At 34.2% G+C, this 20576-nt stretch overlaps 1 long non-coding RNA gene across 1 annotated transcript in view; it reads right to left on the bottom strand.

The window, feature by feature from the left end:
• Positions 1 to 291: 291 nt before the first annotated feature.
• Positions 292 to 20576, bottom strand: part of LOC116083275 — a 73603-nt gene continuing 53318 nt past the window's right edge. Inside the window, exons 2-3 of the long non-coding RNA XR_004115664.1 lie at positions 1134 to 1315; positions 292 to 339 (exon numbers count right to left, since the gene is read on the bottom strand). This is a non-coding gene — a long non-coding RNA (uncharacterized LOC116083275). The remainder of the gene's footprint in view (positions 340 to 1133; positions 1316 to 20576) is intronic.

The following is a 20576-nucleotide window of genomic DNA, read 5'->3' as shown; positions in this document are numbered from 1 at the left end:
GGAAGCATTGCTTGTCAAGAGCCGTTTACTTAGTGCAGCCAACCATATTTAAGGCAAAAATCTTGGAGAGGAGGGGGAGAGGAAGGAGGGAGATGGAAGTTTACAAGATCTTCTGGGGTTGAGCTCGAGTGTGACAGGTGGGGAGCGGGTGGATGACAGGTGGAGAGGGGGTGGATTTCCGTGAATGTTCTTTTCCCAGGGCCAAGCCGGATCCTTGTGAGTCAGGCAGGATGTTAATCTCAGGGTTCACATCCTTGTGATTGTCAGGCAGGATGTTAATCTCCGGGTTCTCAATTAGCTGGGGCAGGATATTTATCTCAGGGCTCTCATGGTTCCCAACTGTTATTGATAAATATTAATGTAAATTATAAATAATGTAACATGTTATAAAGCAAATGAATACTACAATTATTCTATTTCTTAAATTATAATACTATATTTATAGGGCTGTACACACTTTTATCTGTTTTCATGTTTATAAGGAACCTGAATATGAAGATGGAAATTATGTTCTGTGTTAATATCAAATACTCTTTAGCAAAATATTTTTAGGATTATATGTTAAGTGCTTAGCTGGTGCTAATATATTGCAAAAGTGTGTACAGGGAATGTTTTTATGCATATTTAGTCATGAACTATTTAAAATTCTTTATTAGATTATTGATAGATAATTTGAAATTGAGATTATTCCCCAGATGTGGTATTGGAACATTCTAATTTTTAAAATGTTACAAAGTAGTTAAACATTAAAATAAAGATCCTGTATGTTATGCTATTTTAGTGATTCAAATAAACCAAAAATTTATTTAGAATTTTTTCCTGTTAGTATCTTAAGTTTTATTAGTATATTTAAGAAGCAGTTTAAGGTATCAGTTTTATTTCTAATTATACAATTATAATTAATAATAAATGATGTAGAAATTATGTTCTATTCATTCTAAATTTGGATCAAATCCATTATCACATAAACATTTATTACTTTTATGTTATTGTTCAAAAAATATAACAGTCAACTTCAAATATGTTATTATAGGTTAAAAAATACAAAATGAATAATACATGAGTTTTCAGAAAACAAAATTTTTGTTTTCATTTATATTTGGGTTTTTGGTGTCTATGGGAATGTAAGCTACCTGTGTACAGGTGCCCATGGAAACAGAGTATACAAAATCACATGGATCTGTAGTTACAGTTGATTGTGAGCCACACAACAAGGTGTTGCAAATTAAACTCAAGTCCACTGGAATTGAAGCAAGAATTCTGAACTACTGGGCCATCATTCTAGTTCATATGATTTTCTTCTTCAGAATCTTATCTATATAAAATATAAGAGAATAATAATCAAAATATGAAAATAATACTTTTATTTTTCTTAGATTCTAAGTGACACCATTAAAGAAATAGTAATTTATCCATACAAATTTATAAAATTCTTCTTCCAAGTATTTTAAGGCCTTTTTTCACCACCATAATTTTTCTCTTGTACAAGTAACACAGGAAAAAAAGTGCTAAAAGATAGATTCAGACAAGGCAGAATTATCTTTATTTGGGAAGGAGAAAGCAGTGGTTGATAATGAAAGATATTTTTAATGTCTAAAGCACCATAGAATGTCACAGATATTAATTATAGCTATTAACAAATCTCAGTCTTTTCTTCATAATAGCAATGCTCAAAGTTAAACCCAAAAATCTGGAAATATTCTGTTGCTCAATATGTAAAAGTTGTTTTAATTTAAGTAGACTTTAACAAAGTTTCAGTTTAAGTTGATTTCAATGACAGAAAAGTGTTAGAATAATGCATTTGACTCAGTCTCATCTAAGTGATTCAGAGAAATTTAACCTTCGTACTGATTGATGGTGAGCTAGTAAGAAAGAAAGTTGGTGAGTGAAGAAGCATTTTAGTACAATTATATAGTGCAAAGTTCTCAAATGTAGCTGCAGTGAAGCCAAATAGGTTAAACTCTATATGAAACAGCTAAAATGTTGTTACACTGTAACATTTAGTATAATATTCAACAACACTGCTATTTGCAGGGTCAGGCAAATGAACACGATTATCCAATGTAATGTTGAGCACCTAGGATAAATGTAAACTTCTGTAAATGTCTCTCTCTACCAATGCCCACAACTTTAAAGAATATAAATATCATTGAATAAATCTAGAATTCCTCTCTGTGTTCCTATCCTATTATTTTTTTTTTTGTTTATTTGTTTATTATGGTTCATCACTTAGTTCTATTAGAGTTTAGGAAAACAGAAAGAACAGAGTGTAACAGGAGGCTTTGGGACAAAGTGTGTCCATGCACAAGAGGAGATGTGTCCTGTCTCCACCAGAAAGGAAGAAGTCTCTGCACTATCACATCAGATTCCAAAGAACATTCCCAACACGGATGAGAGAAGATTTCCCATCTATGCAGAACAAAGAGAGGAACCCACAATGTGTTCCAAAATTCCCACTGCTAATTGACAGTAAGTGCCTTCTGTAGCTTGATAACTGTATGTTATTTCTCTTAGAGCTATGAATGTGTTTCCTCTGAGTTGTACTTTAATTTTAGATGCTGCAACTTATCAATATATGAATATATATTTCTTGAAAATAAAATATAATAGGACAGAACTAGAAATGAATGAAGTGGAAACCCAATAATCTAATCAATTGTCCTCAAAGAGAGCTGGATGACTACACAGAAAAGATGAAGGAGAGCATAATAGAATCCATTTACATTTCACTGCTTCAATTAGAGCATGCACCACACACATAAAAAACATGACAGGGAAGTTCAAAATCCATAGTGGAGGAGATAAATTCTGATCATCCTCCTGTCCTCTTTCCTCTATACTCTCTCACATCTCTTGTTCCTCTTTTGTACCCAGCTATGCTTCCTAAGAACAAAAACAACAGTATGCATGGATAACAGGAAAGATCTAATAATAACATCTAGAGATTGTAAGTAACCAAAAGGTTTCTAATTAGACTAGGGCAAGCTCAACAAGAAAGAAAACATCCTTATCACTGGAAAAGTAACAAATACCCAGCAATAGTCATGGATCTCGTAGGAGAAGATGCAACAGCTACTATAGTAAACGCACATAATCCTTTACCACATTCAAAATATGTATCTTTAAATCCCAAACCCACAGACAAGTGTAGTCCTCAACCCTCATCAAGAAAACTTCTTTTTATAACAGACAAGATCATTATGGAAAACCACAATTGATCTACATGTAGAGTAATGGAGCCTAATTCCAAATGATACATCTATTCCACAACTCGTGCACCTGAAGATTGGAGATCATTATGAAAATGAGGGACAGAAACATTGCAAGACCCAGAAAACATGATGTTTGTTTTGATTTGTATCTTTTAGACGTATCAGAGAAACTATACCCATGAAGTCTCACTGATGTGGCTTCCTAAACATAATCTAAACAAATATAACACCATCCAGGAATGTTAGAGACATCTAGGAGAAATCATTATCTCCAGGAATGAGCACAGCAATTCGTTATCCAATACCAAATGGTCACCCTGAAAACATACGTGCAGGCAATATTGTGCATACTGTTCATATATTTAGCAATACACACCCCAATACAAACACACACCCAAAAAGATGTAACAAAAGATCAGGAACTTGAAAGAAAATAAGTGAGGGGAAGAGAGAAAATAGATGGAGGAAAGAAATTGCAGAAGGCATGGTATAAGTATACTATAATTTCAAAACACAAAAATTAACCAAAATGATGTAAGTAGCCAGAGATACTTAACACAACTGCCTTCAAGCTTCTCTTGGGCCTGTCTTGTAATAAAAAATCCATTATATATAATACTATCAGAGAAGGCTCTAAAGTTCCTATCCTGCTGTATTTGCTGGTGCATTTTTGATTACTTGTGTTTTTGAATTATTTTGCTATTAAGAATGTGGGTAAGAACTCTGTCTGGTTCACAGACTTCTATTTAGAATGGCTAATTTTCCATGCTATGTCAATAGGCATTTCATTAAAATGTGAACTTTCATTAAATTGTATGTTCTCTAAAGAGACTATGAGTTACAGAATGTCATTGTATAAGCTCACTAGGAGGACAACAGTACTTGTGAAGGAGTAGTAATACAAGATGAGGGTGACACTTTATTGCATCTCTTGTGGCATTGCTACACAAGACTGTGGATATCCCACAAAGAACACTGAGACTTTGATGAGAGTTCGGACATAACACAAACCAAGGTAAGAAATCTGGAGAATTATACAAGGTAAGAAATCTGGAGAATTATACCTACACATTGTCTAAAGTCTTCTAATGAGAAGTCTTTAGCCAACAGTAGGGATAAGAATTGTGAGTTATCACCTTCTCCCTGAACAATATACAAAGAAACATCATTCCAGTCCAACAGCTGCTTCAGCTAAAACCACTGCTGTGATAAATGCTGTAGTTCAACACAGAGGATTAGCTCAAATTAGACTTCAAGAATCCTCCTCAGGATTAAACTGAGCAAAGCCATAGTTGGAAGAGTTGCTAAGAAACAGCTGTTGTTCTAAACACCTGCTAAGTTTCAGGGCCTCTATTGATTTGAAAAAAGAACTTACAAGAAATGTAATAAATGTTAAAATACAGTTTTATCATTTATTTTTTTATAAATTTCAATTAATTGATTTTAATCTCTGCTAGGGAAAGGTAAGAACAACATTCTCATTCTTAACTCTTAGAATAATTATAATAAACTAGGATTGTATGTCTGTATATTAGAAATTAAAGTGCCAACAACTTTCATATTTTAAAAATATAACATTAAATATTTAGTATTAATGCATTTATTATATGAGTTTCTATTTATGACAGTTTTGCTTTTCAAATGATGGAATATTTAAAATCATTGACACTATAATTGTGAAAATTGACCCATCCTGAACCTGAGCTAAGTACCCCATTTAACTAGCATGCCCTTAAACCTGCCAGTAAAAAAAATATCTTGCTTTCAAATGTCAGTTTTGCAGTTCATACATGCTTAAGCAACATTTCAGGAAATCCATGAACTGTAAATTTTACATAGACAATAGGGATTTGATGACATTCATTTGCATTCTGTGAAATAAGTCACGTGTACTTTAGTGCCTGACATTTAAAAATAAATACATACAGTTAGTTGTAAGAACTATGCAAGGTTTAGATAGAAATTGTCCTCTAACTTAATTAATTAACACTTGCTAATCTCTCATGGATGTATATTTAGCCCATTCATAAATTTGTGTTCAGGTTTGGTCATCACGATTTTGTTTCTCATAAACAGGTTATACTTATACTTTTTACTTAATTCTCTTGGCATCACCTTTCACATTCACTTTTGTTATAACAGATTGTGTTCATTTCTCAACTTCCTTTTAACTTGTTTTCTATCTCATTTAAAACTCATTAAATTCATATATGTGGTAGTTTTTTGATTGGGCTTTGGTTTTCATTTCTTAGATTTTTCTACAGAGCAACAACTTATTTCAGGATACTTTTAAAACACATTTCTTGCAACTCTACAGATGCTCTTCTCTGTCCAGTGAGTTTCCTGTCTACGATAATTTTAATACTTGATCTGAATGAATACAGAGAACTATGCTGATGGAAGCTAGGCAAGAGCTCTGTATTGAAAACTCTCTTCCCTAGGCAACTATCTGTTCATCAATTGTCTTTTCAAATTTGGACCGCCGACACTTTTGTAAAGACCAGAAAGAATATTTTTTTCTAAACACTTGATATAATATTTTATTTATTTATTTTTTTCTGTAGAAATTTATCTTGCCTCATATTAGTTCAATATACTCTGGTTGACTAGGCTCGTTTTATTATGGTATGTACTTCTTACCATCATACTATAGTGTTCCTATTTTTAGACATTCTTCCCATCTCTATTTAACATTCCTATACAAATTCCAGGATAGTCTTTTATAAATTTTGGTGTTCTTTGAAAAGTCTTCTCCACATTGTTTTTTTTTTCTTTTTATTTATTTATTTATTTATTTATTTATTTATTTATTTATTTATTTATTGGTCTTAGAAAATGTACTATGTTTGCCCTTACCCTGAAGGGGCTGGTAATCTGTCTCAGGCATAGCAATGTTTGCACTTTCCATATTTACTCACATGAAAAACCTTGGACAATACTTTCAATGTACTGTTTGATCATTATTTTCAAACATTTTATTTATTGAAGAAAGCATTGAGATGCAATTTAGAATACTTTGCATAGGGAATGTCTAACTCAGTGACTGTGCTCACATTTCCAGATATCAGGCACATGTATTTGTCAAATGGCAGGGCTGTATATTACATATTACTATTATGAAAATGTCACATAGAGCTGACAAATAGCATATTTGTTTTCTCAGTTAACATGTATTCTCAATTCAATTACAGTTCAAATAATTTCACAAAGGAAATGAAAATAATTTGTATAAGCTATGGGTTAAGGAGGTTTGGTTATCATTGTACTATGCAACAGTATTTGTTAAAAGCAGTTGAATCAGGAAATAAAACATGAAGTGTGTTTGCTAGTCAACAGTTGTTATGATGAAAACTTTCTCTTGAATTTTCTTTTACAGATCTATAAGGGGATACATTTCTTTTGTCCTAATCATCTGTGGTGATTTTAATGTGTCCAAGAAGTAAGTTGTAAGCACCTTGAAGACTGAAGAAAGCATTTGACCTGGACAATTTCAGAAACTACACAGTGCATCTAATACAGAATGTTAAAAGAAAAACAGACACTACTTAACTAAGAAATATTTGTAATGTAAGCAGATAATAGAGGAAATTGAGTAGAAGAAATCTTAGACAGTAAAGTGTGCAAATATCCATAGTTGCAACTATAGCTGTGTCAGCTTTAGGTTGCACATAAAATAGCAAAGGGCATAAAATAGTTTCACAAAAGATGAGAAACAAGGCAGGGGGATCATTCTTGGTTAAATCAGCCATTGACAATTTTAAAGTTCATACTGAAGTCAGGACAATGGCTTAATTTCATAATATTTAAGAAATAATGCTAAAGGATATTACCAGCTTTATTTGCTAAAGAAATGAATTGTAGGACATGATTTGGTTATTAATGGAACTTTGCCCATATTCTGGTTCATTGAGTCACACTTTACACACTCAGTTTAAGGCAGACAACTTATTCTTTTAAACTAAACACACACACACACACACACACACATACATACTCAGGTAGGAATGGAAAAAGAGAGAGAGAGAGAGTGAGAGAGAGAGAGAGGACTCCACCAGGTTTTAACCAGTGTTAGAGATTTCCACTTCTGATGGTTACAGTATAATCTTTAGCCTCTTTGGTAATACGCATGACTATGTTTTTTAATTTTAGCCATTGGTATTAGTAGAGTACAAGTAAAGTGCATTACTTTGCTTACTAGAACTTCCCCCAGCATATTTTGTATTTGATCCTATTCTCATTGAGATTAAGCATCCAAGAGCTATAAAATGTTGCTTACCACCTAGACAATAACACCTAAGAAATGCAAGCATATGTGGTAACTTATAATAAGTTTTATTAATATATCTCTTATGGTATATAGATTTTACTTTTAACACAGTACATTATAAAGAGTACCGGAAGCAATTCTATGGAAATTACCAAAGGGCAACAATATCATGGTAAAGGGACATGAGTACATTGGGGAATACATGTGACACATGTACTACAGTTTTTCTTTGTAGAATTAAAATGAGAGGAAAGAGGATTCTTACATGGCAAGAGAATTTTCCTATAAAGGAGAGATGTGAATTCAGTCATGGACTTATTTAAATTGAGTTCTCTTAGTGATTGGAGACATATATCATTTAATAGTAAATTATAATATTGAGAGTGGCCATCCCTTCTCATTTATATTTCTCATTGAGAAACCAGTGTATACTACTAAGTTTTAAAATAAGAACTCATTTACAATGTTTTAAATTTTTTCCCACTAATAGTGTGAGAGAATTATTTAGATGATAATACTAATACTCTCTATTTCCAGTTTATTTATTACCTAGTGGGAGAACATGTACACATAAAAATAAAATTTAAGCTTTTAAAGAAACACTAAAATATAATTAAAAGTTAGGATTAATGATTATCTTTATGTTAATATAGACCTGATAGTATCAGTAATAAGGACAAAATTGATTTATATGGAATTTTTTTTACTAGGGTCTTTTAAACTGGATACTGTGTTTAGAAGTCAAAAGAAAGAATCATGTAGAACTACATGTCCTCTGTGTACCCTCACCTGCTCCTGTGTGAGAGCACCTATATAGAGAGAATACAAGATATGAGTAATGTGTGTATCAGAATAAAAAGAACATATTTCACATATGTAGCAGAGGATGGTCTTGTTGGTCATCAATGAGAGGAGAGGCCCTTGGTCCTGTGAAGGCTTGATGCCCCAGTATAGGGCAATGCCAGGGCCAGGAAGTGGGAGAGGATGGGTTGGTTAGTTGAGGGAGGAGGGAAGGGATAAGGGGTTTTGGGGGGAAACTAGGAAAGGGAATAACATTTGAAATGTAAATACAGAAAATATCTAATAAAAAAAACATATTCACCTCTCTTTTTAACTTTCTTCATTCTTTCAGTATGGTCCTTGCATGTCTCTGTACACACACACACACACACACACACACACACACTCACACACAGACAAACCCACACAAACACACATAAATACACAGATACAAACAAATTAGAACATTATATTGTATATACAACTAAAAATGTCATTTTGGAAACAGTAGAACAAGTTAACACCCTTTCCCCTGTACTATACATTTAACTCAGTGGAAACTGTATGTTTAACTTGAATAAATGAAATTGCAAAGAAATTAGGATGTATTAAAGAGTCAAATTAATAGAGTATGTGTTTGTGTGGTATTTCTTTATTCACCTATATTGTTTACACAGTATTTTTATGCTTGAAAACTTATCTTTTACTGACTGTTGTCCTATGAGAGTCTATAAACAAAAACAGAGTGTGTAGAATATTATAAATGTGATAAACATTTTAAATTACACTGTCTAGAGTTAAATGAAAGTCCCTTTCCACATGACTCTAATGGTAATTGAATCACTAAGTCTTGGAGAAATGAGAGCTCTAAATCTCCCTCTGAGATTATTTGCTGTTCTTCATACAGTTTGTGGCTAAATCACAGCTCACACCTGTGCTTTTAAAAGTCTGTTGAGAGGGCATTAAGCCTTTCTGTACCATGTTGTCCTCAGCACTTTGTTTTCTTTGTGTATATTTTATAGCGTTTGTGGAAATGCTGAACATTTTAGATAACACATGTGCACAAACACACTTAAATCTAAAGTAAACACTCTTTGAATAGTTCTATTGATATAGTAAAATGCATTCATCTTTTTTTTTCTTTCTTTGGAAGGAATCAAAGTGTATTTGGCATGGAGCTTTTCCTAATTCTTTTAAGAATAAAATTAAACAGGAATTTCACCTTCCAATATTTTGGGAAACTGATTAGACATTTTATTCAGAAAAGTAACAGAGAAACACGGAGGAGAAGAGAGCTGTGTAACAGGATAGATAAATCTATAGATATAGATATAGGTATATGTATAGATATAGATATAGGTATAGATATAGGTATTCTATAGGTATAGATATAGATATAGATATAGGTATAGGTATAGTATAGGTATAGACATAGACATAGACATAGACATAGACATAGACATAGACATAGACATAGATATAGACATAGGTATAGGTATAGACATAGACATAGGTATAGGTATAGACATAGACATAGACATAGACATAGACATAGACATAGACATAGACATAGACATAGACATAGACATAGACATAGACATAGATATAGATATATACTGGGGTAGCTCTTTCTATTTCATGTTCTTGGAATGATTACCTGCAGGAGATAAGGTTAAGACAGCAGCTTAACAGTAGAAGGCATGCATTAAAATTTCCAATGTTACTTTTCTGAACTATATAACTGGGATTAGTGAAGTAAAGTATTCAGATGCAAAGATAAAATATCTCTACTGAAGTGAGCAATAGGTCATTTGGATATATTATTTTTATTCCACAAACTTAGTTTACTTTTTGTTTTATATGAACTAAGGAACAAATTTGATGTTGCTGTGATACATGGAGCCCGCCATAGACTACCACTCAGAAACAATTTAGATCCAACTTAAGGTCTTTATTCTAGCTGCCTAAAACTATACTTTGGTATTCTGGACCAAGCATAGCACTAAGTGTTTATGGTAAGGGGATTTAAAGGCAAATCCTTATCCTGCTGTCTCACTCAGCAGCTACAGGGGAATGCAAGCAAACTGTTAGTGCAAGCAAACTGTTTTTATTTTTTGTTTTTATTTTTTCAAGTGAAATATTTTTATTAATTATCTTATTTAAATCTCAAATGTTTCTCCCTTCTAGTTTCCCCTCAAAGAGTTCTTTACCCTATCTGCTTCCCTGCTCAGAGGGTCCCCCTTCTTCCAGCATTTTTCTTCTCTTGGTCATCAAGTCACTTCTGTGTTAGGCACATCCTCTCTCACAGGCGCCTGAGAAGTCAGTGATTCATAGGTGCTGGGGGCCTGAGACCAGCCTGTGTATTCCTTTTGGTAGGTGGCTTGGTGTCTGGTAGCTCTCTGGAGTCCAATCACTCTGGAAATCAAGTAGTTCTTCAGAAAATTGGAAATAAAGACTCTGCTTTGCTGCTTCTGGGCACAGACCCAAAAGATGCTCTACCATTACCACAAGGACACTTGCTCTACTATGTTCATAGCAGCCTTATTTGTAATAGTCAGGAACTGGAAGAAATGCAGATGTCCCTCACCGAAAGTAATTCATTTATGCAATGGAGTAATATTTAGCTATTAAAAATGGGAACATCATGAATTTTGTAGGCTAATGGATCTAACTAGAAAATATCTTTTGAGTGAGGTAAACCAGACTAAAAAGTACATGCATGGTATGTGCACACTGATAAGTGAATATTATACAAAAAGTATGGAATACCCATGATATACTCCATAGACCCTAAGAACTTGAACAAGAGGGAGGGGCCAATTGAGGATGCTCCGATCCGACTTAAAATGGGAAATGAAATAATCATGGGAGGCAGAAGGAAGGAGGGACCTGGGTGGAAGAAGAGTGAGAAAGAGAAGCAAAATCAAATGTGGGGAGAGACATGAGAGAAACCAAGAGGGCCAGGAAAAGGGATATGTAGCTGCCCGGGTTGGGGGGGTGCAGGAGACCTGGGAATATGTAGAAAAGTTCCAGAGACATGGGATGTGAGAAGCTCTCAGTACTCAGTGGGAGTGACCTGAGCCAAAATGCCCAACAGGTGATAGATGGGACCTAAAGAGCACACCTTTACTATTTAGACTGGGCCTCCAATGGAGGGGTGGGGACAACAACCCACCTTCAACATTTGTGATGCAGAATTATTCCTGTCTAAGAAAAAAAAAGGAAGGGACAAAAGTTGAGCAAAGACAGAAGGAATTGCTGAGTAGTGACTAGCCCAACTTGTGATTCCTCCCATGGGTGGGCACCAAACTCTGACCCTATTACTGATGCTATATTGTGCTCACAGACAGGAACCAAGTATGTCTATCTTCTGAGAAGCTCGACCAGGAGCTGACTGAGACAGATGGAGATACTTATAGCTGACCATTAGACTGAGGTCAGGGACTCTTCTGGAAGAGTTAAGGAAATGACTGAAGGAACTGAAGGGGAAGGCAAGCCCATAGGAAGACCAAAAAGTCAACCATTACAAGCAGTTTAATATAAACTAAGGTAATCACTTAGCTCTGAGGTGATTTAACTTCAGACAGTTTAACTGAAGCTGAAATAAGCTAGCTGAGATCGTGAGCTATGTTTCCTAGAATACAGTTGAGTGATTTTTCTAAAGGATGTTCCAACAAGATTAAGTTCTATTTCAACTAAAAACGGTCTCAGGAAGAATACAAGGTACAAGAATCTGTGCACTATCTTGCTCTGTCACAGCTTGATCATTAGGATAGAAAAAATCCTATTCAAACAAACTGAGAATAAGTGACATTCCTAAAATCAGAGCACTTACATTATTTCACATACTAAAATATTGATAAAGTCAGGCAAATACAATTTTAAGTTTCATTAACATAAAATAGTAATAAAAATATTTCATGTTAGTAATTTAAATACAACAGAATTATTATATTTATCATTTATGGTGCAAGTTCATGCTTCATTTATCTCTTCATAACTAATTAAGTAAATTATGCATTAATGAAAATATTATGAAATTAAGGGCTAAATAAATACATAGTACATCTAATTAACATTGGTCAACTATAAAAAGCACAAATAACTTAATATAATTTCTAAAATCTAAGGATTTTCAATATAAGTCACTGTTATATATTTAATAATTTTGGAAATCTATTCAAGCTTATATTTATTCAATTCTATATAAAATACATTTTAATATGAAATATATCAATATATTTGCAATACATTTTGAGTGACATAACACTAGTCTTGTAGTTGCTTAAACTTCTCGTATTGTTACCCCTCCATTCCTATGGATTACTTTCTTAGCATGTGATATTTCTTCTGATTTTCCCTTAAAGAACTATGCTACAATCAAATGTTATTGCCCCTATACAAAAGTCTTGCTAAATAGAGGAGAAACCCAATATATTAGTCAGCCTTCATCAAATGACCATCTGTTATGTTTATGTATCCAGAAAGCTCAGCATTTTTCCAAACAAAAGGATAACCTTTAATTAAACAAATTTAAAAACATTAACTCAAAGTAATTAGTATATTGTGATGAGATATTAACATGACTTGATTTTGTTAATAGAACTACATGATGTGCATAATCTGTACTTCAAATACTTAAGATTGGGTACATGATACAAACAGGCAAAAGTATTTTAAAGTTATAGAAATAAATTAGAGTTTTTATATGTATATATATAAATATCAATTTTTATATTTAGGAATGATCTGCCCTTCCTGAAACACAAAATTCCTTAGTAATTGGATGATTATGGCTACAAGAAAAGGTCCATTTATTTACTATGTTATTATTGCTAAAGAAGCAACAATTATCACAAATGAGGACATATCAGCAAATTTTCGTGGACTCTAGAAGTGTCATTTATCTTGTTTTAATTACTTTCAAATAATAATATGTAAGGTACAGTCCATCTTTAAGAAACTTAGAAAAAGTATAGAAGAAAATCTTATAAATTTAGCAGCAATTCATAACTCCATGACAAATTCAGGTTTTATGACTTTTTCTGAAGGAAATCAGATTGGATTAATTCACAGTATGAATGGAGAATACAGAGTGAAAATTCTATAGGGAAGAAAAGGGAATCCAATTTCCTCAAAAATTGATGATTTGGTAAACAAACATCACTTTTTAAAATATATACTATTGGAATACCAGCAAGAAAATATATTTTAGAAGGGTAAGCTTTTTGTGCTAAAATGTGGATAGGATTTGATCAATATTCTCTTACTCTTGAATATCAAGTCTCCTTTTATACATGGAAAAATCTAGTTAAGAATAGGCCATGGATGCATATTTTCTAAATGACTATGGAGGAGAGAAAAATGTATCTGAAAATGGAAGAAAACAATAAATCTTGTAAATTTATGTCTCACCAGCTTCAGTGTTTATATATAATGTATATTTTGCATATAAACATAATCATGTGTTATATTAATATCTAAAATATACAACTCATTACAAAACACTATAAATGATCATGTCATAAATTATATAAATGCAAACTGATGTCTTGAAAATAACCAGGCCAAAGAATCCCAGATTAAGTCACAAGTATGGAATTTCATGAGGGACTGTTCTGTGACCAAAAGATGACAACTGCTTCCTGCTTCCTTGTACCAGTAAAAATATATTTCTTTGATTCTTTTTAATAAACACCTTGATTCCCTAAATAAAGACTTGAGCTTCATTATTTGATCACCTATGAAAGCCATACTTTCTGTGATTACTGAGGTGGTGCTTAGCTGGTGAATACCAGTTCCTCAACAAAATCATAAAGATAGTAACCTCAATAGACATGTTAAAGTGGAGGGAGGGAGTGTTTGTGGGATTTGCCATTTACTGGCATCTCTCCTCAAATATAGATTCCTAGGGTGTTTTTATTTCTTAAAGACAATAAAATGATCAACAATCAAAATTCTTTAAAAAAAATGAAGAAAAAAGAAAGAACAGATGTGAATATATACAGTAAACTTATATAAACTTTAGGGTATAACCACATTATTTATATTTCAGGAAAAGTAGACAATTGTTACTTTGTGTTTTAATGTATGTGTACATATATATGTGTTTGTTTATGTGTGGGGGCTTGCATGCATATGTATATGCAGGCCAGGAGTCAATGCCATGTATTTTCCTCTACTATCCACTTTTCAAAACAATGTTTCATAATTTTTTGAATGTGTCATACAATGTGATATTATCACTTTAATTCACCTCCCTTAAATCCTCCTGAACCCCTCCCTACTTCACTTCTCTATCAAACTTCATCTTCCCATTTAAAACCATAAAATTCAGTTTGTTTGTCCAGCTACTGGGTGTGAGGTCTAACCTGGACTGTTGTTGGTGTGATCTACCAGATACCACACCCTTTAATTCACCACATGAATTAAAACAAATATATGGAAGGACAAAATGAAGTGAAACTAAAGATGAATTTTGCTTAGTGGCTTGTTCATTCCAGTTTGCTCAGTTACAGTTAATGAGAACTGACTCCTAATATCACAAAGTTATCTGCTGCTTCTCATCTCAATGTGGACTTTGTTCTTACCTCCCCTCATTTGTGTGGATTTTTTCTGGCTTGAGCTTGGGAGGCCTATTGCATGTTTCCCCAACTACTGAGTTCCTATATGCTCCTTCCCTATTAATTCCTTGAAAGCAATATTTCCTGGAATTCTTCCAGCAATTGATTCTGTCCTAATCTTTCTGCTCCCTCTTTTATGAAAAACCTTTTATGAAGGTTCCTAAGATTTGAGAGACTGGGTATGCTATAGATTGCACATTTAGAAATGAACATTCCAAGTTATTTTCTGCATGTTGACCAGCTATAACCTTGTGCATTTAGTAATCCATTACAAAGAATCATCTCTGATAAGGACTACAAGGCACTACTAATATATGAGCATAGAGATAAATCATTAGAAGTCATTTTAATTCTATGTGTACTTATCAGCATAATGGTAGTAGTTTCTCCACTAGAGTCCAAGACCTATTAATGCCCATGCTCGCCCATGCTCTTGGCTTTGTTGATGGTATTAGGAAAGGGACGCATCTGGAGAAGTGGGCTATAAATCTAATCAGAAAATTGCTGCTTGACCTCTATCCTGGTTTGCTAGTTATTACTCTGGTAACAAATCCAATCCAAAATTCAGAATTATTTTGGGAAGAGAGGAGTTATTTTGGCTTGTATTTCCCATAACACTACATGCTTAAGGAAAGCAGGACATGAATTAAAACAAATTTATGGAAGGACTAAATGAAGTGAAACTAAAGATGAATTTTGCTTAGTGGCTTGTTCATTCCAGTTTGCTCAGTTACATGTTATGTACAGGTCAGGACAACCTTTCCAGGGGTGGCACTGCCCATAGAGGGCTAGGCACTCCTAAATGAAACACAAATCAAGAAACTGATCCATCAACTTACCCTTATGACAATATTCTGCCAGTAATTTTCTAGCAATTTTCTCTTCCAAGATGACCATAGCTTGTATCAAGTTGATAAAACCTAGCCAGCACACTGAACTAATATTTGTGCCATTACTATACCATTGGGCATATCTTGACAGGCAAGCCATTACTGCAGTTATCAGGGTTAATAGCTTGGTGAGAATAATGATTACTTTGCTCCTCTGGTTGCATTCATAGAATCTTCTGGCATTATAAGAGAGACAGTAAGGATGAAACTTCCAGCTTATTAGCAACTAGATTTCTCTACTTTCTATATCCTAGGTATGTGGTGTTTGTTTCTCTAGAGTTTTACTGTCAAGTTTTGGGAAGTAACAAAGATCATTTTTAATTGATATTCAATTGTTAGATTCAGCAATCTATGAATTCATCCTGTCCAATGATCTGAAAAGTTGTTTCCAATTTCTTGTACTGGAGATTTCATTTGGGACTTCATGAAGTATTTCCTCCATCGTATGGAAAGTATTTAAAGTCTTCATATGTGAATATTTTTGGAAAAGTTTACATTAGGAAATTTCAATACTGATTTTTCAAAAAGTTTTTAATATTAGTTACCCTTCGTAGAACTCCTCTACCCTGTCTTCTCATTCTCAATCCCATTTAATCTCTTTGTTCAATTTTTCATTTCTCACTTTATTATCATACATTCTACCTCTATTTCTTTGGAAGAGTGCCATCTTCTTTATGTCTATTTATCTAACTTGGTACTCAACCTCTGTAGGACTAATAAATGAAGCAGTGTACAAAGCCTAACATCTGAAGGATGGAGAGATGGCTCATCAGTTATGAGTACTCACTATACTTCTAAAAACACTGGACTTTCCTAGTTTCCACATGGCAGTTTCACAACAGTCTGTAACTCCTATCTCAATGGACCTAACATTTTCTTCTTACCAATTTGGTATAAAATGATACACTTACATACATATATACATACATACATACATACATACATACATACATGTAGGCAAACATGCATACACACAATAATAAAAACTAAAACTAAAAACTGCTATACTTCCACATATGAAAGAATGTAGATGAAGATCGTGTGTCTGGATTTTGTTTAGCTCACTCAGGATGATTGTTTCCCATTCCTTCCACTTATCTGCAAATTTCATGGCTTCTATTTCCTGAGCAGTTGAGTGATTTCTGCATCATGTAGTACATCTTGTAAATGTACTACACTTTAATTATCTATTCATTATTTATTATTTAATCAATTGACATCTAGGCTGTTTCCATTACCTGCTTATTGTGTGGAAAGCAGCAATAGACATAGATGAGGGACTTTCACCTCAATGAGATATCAAGTTTTAACCTCCATTTTTTATTTTTATTTTTTTAATTATCTTTAATTTTTTTTATAATACAGTCTTTATCCTCTTTCTGGTTTGCCCTCCAACAGTTCCTCATCCTATTCCTCCTCCCCTGTCTCCCGACTCCCTCACCCCACCTGACCTCCACACTCCCTGAGGCTTCAAGTCAAGATGAGTTAGGTATATCTACCTTCACTGAGGCCAGACCAGGCAGTTTTCTGCTGTATATGTGTTGGAGGGCCTCATGCCAGCTGATTTATACTGCCTGATTGGTGGATCGATGTCTGAGAGATCTTGGGGGCCAGGTTAGTAGAGACTGCTGGTTTTCGTATAGGATCTCCCTCCTCTTCAGCTTCTTCCAGCCTTTCCCTAACTCTAACACAGAGGTCCGTGGCTTCTGTCCTTTGGTTGGTGTAAGTACTTGCATCTTACTCTTTCATCTGCTTGTTGGGCCTCTTGAAGAACAGATGTGCTAGGTTCCTCTCTGTAAGAACACCATGTTATCAATAATATTGTCAGGTCTTGGAGCCTCCCCTTGGGCAGGATCACAATTCGGACTGGTCTGAGCCTCCTTTCCCTCAGCCACTGCTCCACTTTTGTCCCTGCAGTTCTTTGAGACTGGAACAATTCTGGATCAGAATTTTCGACTGTGGGACAGCAAACCATCCCTCTACTTATAAGAGATTTAACCTCTGTTTTGATCCTGATATAGAAAACCAGCAATGACATGTTGACCCTGCAGAGGCATTTATGTACTTTATTTAAACGAAGTTAAACAAAATATGTTGGTGTTCTATAAGTCTAGTTCCAAATATATATTGATCATATAGCATGCAAGCAATTAACAATGTTTTGCAATGCTCTCTATCCATTATAAAGAAACTGTGATTTAAAATGCTGTAAGTACATGATATCTCTTAGATGAATATTCTTTTCATCTTCATTTCCAAGTAAGCTCTATGTCAATGTTATTATATACTGTCCTTTCCTTAGTACATCACCCCCATTGCTTGTAAACTCTGTAGTATTACCAAGACACAGGACTGAGACTGGCCGGAAGAAGAGATTCATATCTACAAGAGATTTTACAGTTGTTTCTATAATAGAAAACTTTAGAATTCAAAATCCCCAAGCTATACAAAATTAAGCCAGGAGATATATTTTTATATAAATCATTTTACTTACTTTATACTATGGAAGGCCAATGTACCTATATTTATAATTATGTATAGCAGAAATATTCGTTAGTTAGTTACTTTTTCAATATATTGATACCCAACTCAACAGATAAATTATCTTCACAGTCAGAGGTTACACATATCTATAATTAAGCCAAAAGGACCATATGAATTCAACTTAAGGCTACAGACTGTTTTAAGATAATTATTCTGTTATTTATAGAAACAAAATTATGTTTCTTTTACTTATGTTATCTAAAAATATAAGTTGTTCATCCTCTCTTATTTTCATACAGAATAGTCAGATCTATTTAAAAATAATATCTCTAACATTTTTGAATTAGTATTTTATGTATTCATTAAACATTTAATATATTTGTTAATGTGTGTTGATATATCTAAAACAAATTTCCATATTCAACTCTACCTAACCCCCACAACATCTTGTTCCCAAATTCATATTATTTATTTTCATATATAGTTGAATATATATGTGACATACACACACATATGCACACACACAAATACACACACACACACATATCTGTGTGTGTCTCACTGAGACTAGTTAGTGCTATATACCATTAAAAGAACACTTGTTACTGAAATACAGTAAAAAAAAGGTACATTTTTTACATGCTACTTTATACCTATAAATTAGTATAAAAAGATAAATCTTATAATTAAAGAAAACTAAATATAGACATTTTCCAAATATATATATATATATTTCAAGGACCAAACATTAGCTTTGCTAGAATGCTGAGTTGACTTTAAGGGAAAAGGAAAAACTTTCTTCCATGGGTCTTGAGTTAAAGTAATAGTGTCTGGTATAATTTTTCAAAATATATATCCTGATAATTCAGACAGATAGAAAGGCAGACAGATTGACAGACAGATGCAGACATAGACACACAACCCCATACACACACCCTCACACCCACACACCCACACACATACATACACAGAAAGAGAGAGAGACAAAGAAACAGTGACAGACACAGAGACACAAAGATACAGACACAGAGATATTTTTAGCAATGCCCTGAGATAAAAGTATCTATTATCTTCTGAACCTCAGAGCCAGAACTAATAATATGTGGTGACATCACTTAGGAATTAAAAATGCCACCTCAGTTTTTAATCTTATCCATTCTGACTGGTGTGAGGTGGATTCTCAGGGTTGTTTGGTTTGCATTTCCCTGATGACTAGGTGACAGTAGATATTGGTGAGATTGTGGAGAAAGAGGAACACTCCTTCATTACTAGTAGGATTGCAAGCTGGTACAACCACTCTGGAAATCAGTTTGGCAGTTCCTCAGGAAACTGGACATAGTACTACCAGAGGACCCAGCTATGCCACTTCTGGGCATATACCCAGAAGATGCTCCAACATGTAATAAGGACACATGCTCAACTATGATCATAGCAGCCTTATTTATAATAGCCAGAAGCTGGAAAGAAACCAGATGTCCCTCAACAGAGGAATGGATACAGAAGATGTGGTACATTTACACAATGGAGTACTACACAGCTGTTAAAAACAATGAATTTATGAAATTCTTAGGGAAATGGTTGGATCTGGTGAATATCACCCTGAGTGAGGTAACTCAATCACAAAAGAACATACATGGTATGCACTCACTGATAAGTGGATATTAGCCCAGAAGATTGGAATACCCAAGATACAATACACAAACCACATGAAACTCAAGAAGAAGGAAGACCAAACTGTGGGTACTTTGACCTTCTTAGAATGAGGAACAAAATACCCATGGAAGGAGTTGTAGAGACAAACTATAGAGCAGAGACTGAAGGAATGACAGTCCAGAGACTGCCACACTTAGGAATCCTTCCCATATTCAATCAACAAACCCAGACACTATTGTGGATGCCAGCAAGTGCTGGCTGACAAGCCTGACATAGCTGTCTCCTGAGAGGCTCTGAAAGTGCCCAACTAATACAAAAGGAGAGGCTCACAGCCATCCATTGGACTGAGCACATGGTCCCCAATGAAAGAGTTAGAGAAAGGAGCTGAAGGGGTTTACAACCCTTTAGGAGGAACAACAATATGACCTAGCTATGACCCTCATAGATGCCAGGGGCTAAACCACCAACCAAAGAGTACACATGGTGGGACTCATGGCTCCAGCTGCATATATAGCAGAGGATGTCCTAGTTGGTCATCAATGGGAGGAGAGGCCCCTTGGTCCTGTGAAGGTTCTATGCCCCAGTATAGTGGAATGCCAGGGCCAGGAAGTGGGAGTGGGTGGGTTGGTGATCTGGAGGGTGGGGAGGACAGTTTTTTTTTTTTTTT

This window comes from Mastomys coucha, unplaced genomic scaffold (assembly GCF_008632895.1).
Source record: "Mastomys coucha isolate ucsf_1 unplaced genomic scaffold, UCSF_Mcou_1 pScaffold8, whole genome shotgun sequence".
NCBI classification, from domain to species: domain Eukaryota; kingdom Metazoa; phylum Chordata; class Mammalia; order Rodentia; family Muridae; genus Mastomys; species Mastomys coucha.
The sequence above is the reverse complement of the archived record's forward strand: the minus strand, read 5'-3'. Positions and strand labels throughout refer to the sequence as shown.